An 8123-nucleotide genomic window follows, 5' to 3' on the forward strand; every position below is an offset into this window, starting at 1 on the left:
GCTATTTTTTGGTTGCAGCCGTCATTGTTGTTTGGCGGGTCCGGGCTGGGGATTCGAACCCGCCACCTTAGGTGTACATGGCTGCCGCCTTAGCCAGTTGAGCTATAGGCGCCGAGCCCACATAGCCTTTTTTATAATTTTTGTTTTAGAAGTATCATTATGTCATGAACAAAATCAGGTTGTTAGATAGTCATTGAGAGCTCTATTCCGGGTATTCCATAGTTTAATTGTTTTTCTCCAGTGTTAGATTTTTAGGCTGTTTCTAGTGCTTCTTCCCCTTGTTGTGCCATGAGTTCCACAAAAACCACACTGCCAAAGAAGCCAAATTTACAGCAGAGTCCTCTTATTGAAGAGCCGGCCAGCGACTGTCTCAGTGTCCCAATATGGGGTTTCTGAGAGCAGCCCCAAGTGCGTAAGTGGTTAAGTGCTTAAGACTTGGTTTGCATCCTGGTTGGCACGCAGGCTGTCCAGGTGCGTTTAGGTGGGGTAGCAAGCAAGCATTGTACAGAAGCAGAATTTTGTGGTTAGGTAGCCATATGTCATACATTTTTGTTTTAATATTTTCCCTTATACATCTTTGTCTGGGTATTGTTTCCACCTGGTATTGTTCAAAGGTCAGTCCAGGGACAGTCTGTTTGTTTCTCAGGGAGTTAGTTAAGCAAGAAGCTAGTGAGCACTTTCCCATCCATCTTGGGAGTGAATCAGACTTACTCCATTTTGTTGAGGGCTTGCAGCCCAGGAATTTGTTAGGAGTTAACTGGTATTTTTCCATTATGGACTAGGCCTAACCCTAGGATGACTAATACTGTGAAACACACTATTTACTGTAGAACAGAATCTTGGTGCGTATTTTAGATTGTTTTCTTCCTAGAATTGAAATTTTAGGGTCAGAGTTACAAAGACTGTTTTTAAGTGTCTTGATAACAGGTTACCCAAAGTCCGTCAGAGCGCAGGCCTGACTCCGGCACCTGCGACTGAGGAGAAAGACGTGTGGGCAAGTGTTTCAGTGCAGCCCAGCCCAGGTCACCACAGAAGGCTGAAGGGTACAGAGGCCAGGACTGCAGCTTCAGCTTGGGGCCCCCCGGGGGTGCTTCTCCTGGTGCTTCTAAAGCTAAAGTTCTTTAGACAGAGTGGGATGACTGATTCACTTGTTAATTCTGAGACATTTGGAGCTTCCCTTCTCTTTGCTCTCCTGGCTGTGAGGACTTTCCATGACCTCAGCCTAGTCCAGGAGAGGCTTATCAAGGCTTGTGCTCATCAGCACTGCCGGTGAGCCGGCCTGTCCCCCTACCTATACCACCCATGTGCACTCCTACTGCGAGGTCACACTCGGTCTTGAGACTTTAACATCGATGCTGTACCACAACTGCCTCATAGATGCTTCCAGCGCGAAGCCCTCCTGCACCTCCAAGTCCATCCGACTGCCTCCCTACTGACGGTAATGCCCAGGCTCCCTGCCTGCCGGGCCTGCTCCTCCGCCTCTTCTTCCCAGCTTCCCCATCTCCAGAAGGACCCCTGCCACTTTCCGGTTGCTCAGGTCAAAACTTGGAGTTCTCCTTCATCCAGGGTCTCTGCTTCCCACTTCCTCTCTGTCAGGGAATCCTGCCCACTCCACTTCCAGATTCCAACTAGCATCTGCTCACAGCCTCCATCCTGCTGCCCCACTGTCACCTGGATAGCTGCAGCTGCCCCAGCAGCCTGAGCTCAGCTCTGTGGCCCAGAGCTCCTTTGACAACCCAGGCGAATCCAGCCTTACCTCTGCTTGGGACTCTTGAGGGGGTTCTCACACACTGAAATGAGGTGAGTAAATTTGTAGTTTATTAAATATTCATTCGCTTAAGTTTAAAGAGCCACTTGGAGCCTGTGACTGCTGTGCTGAACATTGGCAGTGTAACGGTTCCCATTTCATTCACAGTAAACGCCAAAGCCCTGGGCAGTGGCTTCGCAAAGCCCTGGGAGATCTGCCTGCTGCGCTCTGACCTCCTCTCTCACTGTCCTCCTGCTCCCAGAAGGGCCGAGCACACACCTGCCTAGGGCCTTTGCATTAGCAGGTCTGGATCTCCATCCCCCACCTCTCTCAAATCTCTGTAGAAAGCTGTCTCACTATTTAACATGATAATGACGAGGTGGGAGGGTCACCTGAGCTCACGAGTTCCTGACCAGTCTGAGCAAGAGTGGACCCTGTTTCTACTAATAATGAAAAAAATGAGGCAAGAGGATCACTTGAGCCCAGGAGTTTGTGGTTGCTGTGAGCTACGATGCTACAGCACTCTACTGAGTGCAATTAAGTGAGACTCTGTTTCCAAAAAAAAAAAATAAATTCTCATAGATTCCCCTTTCCCACCTTCCCTTCCTCCTTCCCTGATTTATCCCCCCCCCCGTTGCACCTTCATATTTGTATATTTTTCTTATTTTCTGTCTCTACCCACTAAAATGCAAGTGGGACATTTTTGTCTACATATTTTGTTCACTGCTATTCCTGGTGCTTGGTCTATAACAAATGCCAATATTTTCTGAATGGATGAACCACCTGTATTAATGCTCTTCAGCTTAAGATCATTTTGTTTGTGTTTGAGAAAATGATGTCAATGTTTCCTCCTGTTATAGGAATGGGATGGGGCTGCCTGGGCTGCTGGGGCGGCTGCAGCTTTCCAGTGACAGCGGGTTGGCAGGATGGAGGCCATGGGCAGATTCTAGGTGGGTTTTAGAAGTGGAATGGGCAGGATTCCCTGATGTCTACTGTGGCTTCATCTCTGGGTGCAAACCTTTCAAAATCTCTGCAGAGAGTTGAAGCTTATGTGAAGAGGGGCGCAGTGTTCCAGGCAGGTCAGAGTCTGGAGGCACTTGTCTGGAAATAGTTGGTAGTTAAAGTGCCAGCAATTAAGAGAGGCAATTCCACTCTTCTCCAGCTCTTACCTTCCTCCACAGAAACTGGTTTTCTGAGCCTGAGCAACGTCCCTGGAAGAAGTTCTCCTTGAGCTGCTCTTACTCAGCCCAAAGTTGAAGGTCGGAAGGCTGCAGGCAAGTGACACCCAGGAAAGACGTGACAGGATAGAGAAATGTAGTCCCAGTGGAAACGGCACTGGCAATTTCCAAGGTTGGACAGGTAATCCTTGATTTATGTTTATCTAAGAAGAAGAATTTTTTTGCAAAGAAGAATGGGTGTTAGCCTGAATCCCCTCCCAGATTGTGAGTCTGCCTGTGGAAGTCAGTAAGCGGGGCCCAAGCATCAGCATGACCCCTGCACGATCACAGCTGGAGGGGCCGTGTCCACCTGCCAGGGCGTAAAGCACTCGCTGCAGCTCTCAGGGTGTCAGGTTATTGCCTCAGAAAGCCCCTTCCTCCCAAAAAGCCCCTTCCTGCCCTTAAAGTTACAACTCCTCCCTAGCACAGGGAGTGGCCTGCTTACCTCATCACCCTGTTCCAATTTCCCGCTGCCGCCCCTAATGGCTCTTTCCGCCAGGTCAATAACTCCTTATTGGTTATCCCACTAGCCCGTCAGCATTCTGAAACTTCCCCATATAATATGTCCCCCCTGCCCTCTCTCTCTCCCTCCTCTCTCTTCCTCTCTACTCTCTCTCTCTCTTCTCTTCCCCACTCTCTCCTTATCTCTCTCCCCTCTCTTCTCTTCTCTTTTCTCTCCTCCTTGGTGCCGCTCTGCAGCCTCCCTCCTCCCACCAATAAGGACCTTTAGTACAAGCCTCTGTGGTCTGTAAAATCTCTGCCGGTCGAAGGGTCTCTCTTTCACAGGGTGGAGAAGAAATGAGTGGAAAATGGCCATTTTGAAAGGTATGGATGTGGGTCAAAGAGAACAGTACAGCATTAAAGCATTGAAAAGTTTTATTTGGGGTAGAATTTTAATGGCAAAAGATCCAACTCCGAAATAATTTGAAGAGGTTATTCAGAGCTGAGTATGTGTGAGCCATACCCCCAAAGCCTTGAGCAAGTGGTCTCGCTGTGGTTTTGTTATAGTTTGCTTTTACACATTTTAGGGAGACAGCAATTGCATGTAAATTCAGAAATCAATTTCTTTGGGCAAAAAAGGCAGTATATCTTGAAGGGGTCATTACCGATTGTAGATAGGTCTAAAGATTCTTTGGTTTGTAAATGGTTAAAGAAATAAACCTTTGGGATGGTGCCTGTGGCTCAGTGAGTAGGGCCCTGGCCGCATATACCAAGGGTGGCGGGTTCAAACCCGGCCCTGGCCAGACTGCAACAAAAAATAGCTGGGCGTTGTGCTGGACACCTGTAGTCCCAGCTACTTGGGATGCTGAGGCAGGAGAGTCGCCTAAGCCCAGGAGTTGGAGGTTGCTGTGAGCTGTGACTCCACAGCACTCTACCAAAGGCAATAAAGTGAGAGTCTATCTCAAAAAAAAAAAAAAAAAGATAAAAAGAAATGAACCTTTGTCTAAAAGCTTACAATGCTTTAAGAAGTCTATTAATCAGAGTCAAGCCACCTGACCTGTGCCAGGACCTAAGTGATCTGTTAATTACATTGATGATCTGCAGGTGTGGTTTAAGCCTTGCCTGGTACAGCCTTAGCCCAACTTACAGAGGACTCCCCCAAGAAGGGAGGGGCAATGCAAGGTATGTCTGACCTCTCCATTCAGGGCCAGCAACTCAGCTTTAGGGTATTTCTGGGGTCCTCTTGGCCAAAGGGGGTCCATTCAGTCAACCGAGGGCTTAACATTTTATTTTAGTTTACAGGAGGATGAATGCATCAGACTAACGTGGATGTCCAGTATATGAATCCGGTTAGCCTGTGGGAGTGAAAGAAAAACAAAATAAGAAAAAAAAGACTTTATTTTACTCTTTCATTTCTCTGTCTAAGCTTTTCTTGCTTTCTTCACATAGGTCTGAGTTTCGGATCTATATTGTTTTCCTTCTTCATGAAGAAAATCCAGAGTGACCCATGAGCATGTTTGGAGGTGCCATGTCAGGTGATGGGCTCACCCGGGAAAATCCTCGGAGCCCCTTTACAGAGGTATAGGTTTTTTTATATTCTTCTTTCAGTTGGGGAGGGGATTGGAATTCCTAATGCAAAGTGCTTTACAGTAACAAAAGGCAAAGTTAGTTCTATAGGGCAGGGGGTCGGAATGGAATACCAAAGAGAAGCAAATGGTGTTTTACATAGGTCTGCATCCTGGGCTAATCTGCCCCCATCTCCACAGGATCTGTTTATTTAACACTTCCCACTTCTACAAGGCCTACGTGCCCAGGGACAGGTCTTGAGAAAGTGGGGAGTTGTAGGATGAGACAGTGCAAGATGGGGTCAGTCTGGCCTTCTCATTCCATGCTTTCTTTTTTCTAGGTTAAATCTCTGACTTATCTTGGTTATTCTGAGTTTTACTAGCATGAGTTTTATCAAGCCTATTTGTACAGAAGCTATAAAGGAGTTACCCTTTATTCTATCTCAGTGGTGTGGGTACATAGATTACATTCTTCCTCCCCCTTTTCCAAAATTCAAAGTCTAATTAGGACAAGTTCCAGGAGGAGTTTCCTCAGGCTTCAGCCATATGTCGACCAGCCAGCTTCTGGTATGTGGCTGGAGCCAGGCCGGTTGACCATTTTAAAAGTTACCTTTGCTTTCTACAGAGCCCTGAAGCTCTTTTCAGTCAGCTGTGAGGAATCCAGGCGAGGATTCTCTGCACCTTCATTGCCATGCATGTGGTCAGGATGATGGTGTAAAGTCCTTTTTACCTTGGTTTGAGGGAGACTGGGTTCTGATCCTTGACCTAGACTTGATTTCCTTGATCTCCCAGAGAGAAGGATGTACAGATACAAAAGACGAAACAGAACACGGTTAATTATCCAAGTGGGGATCTTTTTTGTTACTTTTTCTAGGGCTTCTGTCTGTTCAATTCAGTTTTTCCTCATTTTTTTAGGAGTTCCTCCTAAATTGCACAGGACTGGTGGAGATCTTTTTGGATAATACCAGTGGCAAGGCCTGTATCCAATTAAGCTTTGCTTTCTGGCAGAGTTTACAGATTTTTGCTTTGTGGCTCTGTCCATGTACTCTACTCTGTCCAAGTTTTGAGGTCTATATGTCACAAATAGTTTTCAGGTGATATCCAAAGCTTTAGTTATTATTTGCACTATTTCTGTTATAAAGGCTAGTTTATTGTCAAATTTAAATCAGAGGGGCAATCTAAATCATGGGATGATTTCTCTGGGCAATACTTTTACTACTTTAGGCATCTTTTTTATCCTGGTAGGGAAGGCTTTTTACTTATTTCAAGTATATGCAGACCAGAACTAGTAAGTATTAATTTTTTTCTACATCTGGACAACTCGGTATAGTCCATTTGTACATTTTTAAAAGGGGCCTCCCTGGAGGACTGAATTTCAGGTGGCAGGGATGGGTCCTATTTAGCATTGTGTTGGTTGTATGCTACATATGTTGGACGGCTTTCTTGTCAAGAGTAGCCACCAGGGGAAAGTAAAAGTATTTTTCCAGAAACTTTAATTTTTTTTTTTTTTTTGCTTTTATTTTAAGTTACAGCCTCATGCATATAATGTCTATAATCAACCTGAGATTTTTACACAGTAAACTTTGATATTAGGTGAGGCATGAGTTGGTCAACCAATGATACTTTTCAGTGTGCATAAGAGTGACTACTGTGTATGATACCTGGACTCTTAAATTTTGTCTCAAAATTAACTTATCAGCCTCTCGTACCAGTGTGGCAGTGGCTCCAAGTGTATGGTGGCCATCCTTTCAAGACCCCATCAAGTTGTTTAGCTAGATAAGCAACTGGTCCTGCCCAGGATTGTAGCAGACCAAGCACCAGGCTTGTGGAAGTGGCCACCAGTTCTTGAGGGAGGCACTGGGAATGAGACAGTTTCCTAGCTGGCAGGGAGATGTTTTGCTGCCTGGAGATAAGCCCTCAAGCAGCTGCATGTGTTAATAAGTTAAGATCAGTCGTTCATTAGCAAGCAGGTGTTATACATTGGACATTCCTGGTGGAGCAGGGTAGGAGTGAGCCCATGGGGAAAGAGCATGTGGCAATCATTAAGTATGTAGTCTTTGTGCGTGGGCCCCCCCACACCTGTTGTATACTGCTTCAATAAAAGACCATGACAAGGGTTGCTCAGGGCTCTCCCTGCACCTATGGGAAGCCCACCTCTTGAAAACATTTGTACCTTCAATCCATGGTCCTGGCTGTTTTTATTCGCACAGTGACAGGGTGCCCACAGCGGGCACCGACACAAGATGCTACATTTTGGGTGGGTACTCTCCTAACTGTTCTATTTTTTCTTTCTTTTCCTGATACATACAGTTCAAAAGGGCTTGGCCAGGTCAGGAATGCCTAGCACCAGGACCACCTACAGTTTTACTTTAGCATCTTGAAGGCTTTGGTTGGCCGGATTTTTATTCAATTGGCTTATTCTCTCTTAGTAACTCCATATAAGGGTTTGGCCAGTCTGTATGTTCTATATAGTTTTCTTTACAGAAATTCTCAGGGCTTTTATCTGGCTTCTTCATGATCTTAGTCACCTCGCAAATGTTTGTGGCTTTCTGTTTCCCTGATACTGACAGAGACAAAGTTAAGGCTCGGTTTAGTGTAAGAGAATGAAACTATTTATCAGTCACTTACAAACATTTATGAGTTTTGGATTTCAAGGCTAAGGTTTATACAGTGAGAATATTAGTATTTTTATTTACAAATTTAGCACAGTTCTTAAGATAATACCCAGTTTTAAGAGTCCTTACACAACTGATTCAAAGTTCTGGACAATTCAAGTGAATATTTCTGAACATCAGTTGGGTGTGGGCTGTGGTATAGTTATATTATTTACTGGGGAATTTTTATTCAGGTTCTCATTTTTTCCTGAGGCATCTATATAGACATAGGCAATAACATTTAATATTGTACAAATTTCTCCAGTGCAGTCAACAGGCAAATTTGTTAAGTCTTAAAGCTTCAGAGTAAATATAATTATTCTATATAATTCTATACTCTTTGGCTAATCTCTTAGTTTCATTTAACTGATTAGTAAAACAGCTATGTCTCAGTTTATGAGCTGGCATTGTAGACAAGACTGGAATTTAATACAGGTGGGCCACATTTTTCTTCTTCTTCTTCTTTTTAATTTTTTCTCTCTTTAATTTCTTTCTTTCA

This window comes from Otolemur garnettii, unplaced genomic scaffold (genome assembly GCF_000181295.1).
Source record: "Otolemur garnettii isolate 467f Iridium unplaced genomic scaffold, OtoGar3 scaffold00200, whole genome shotgun sequence".
Lineage (NCBI taxonomy): Eukaryota > Metazoa > Chordata > Mammalia > Primates > Galagidae > Otolemur > Otolemur garnettii.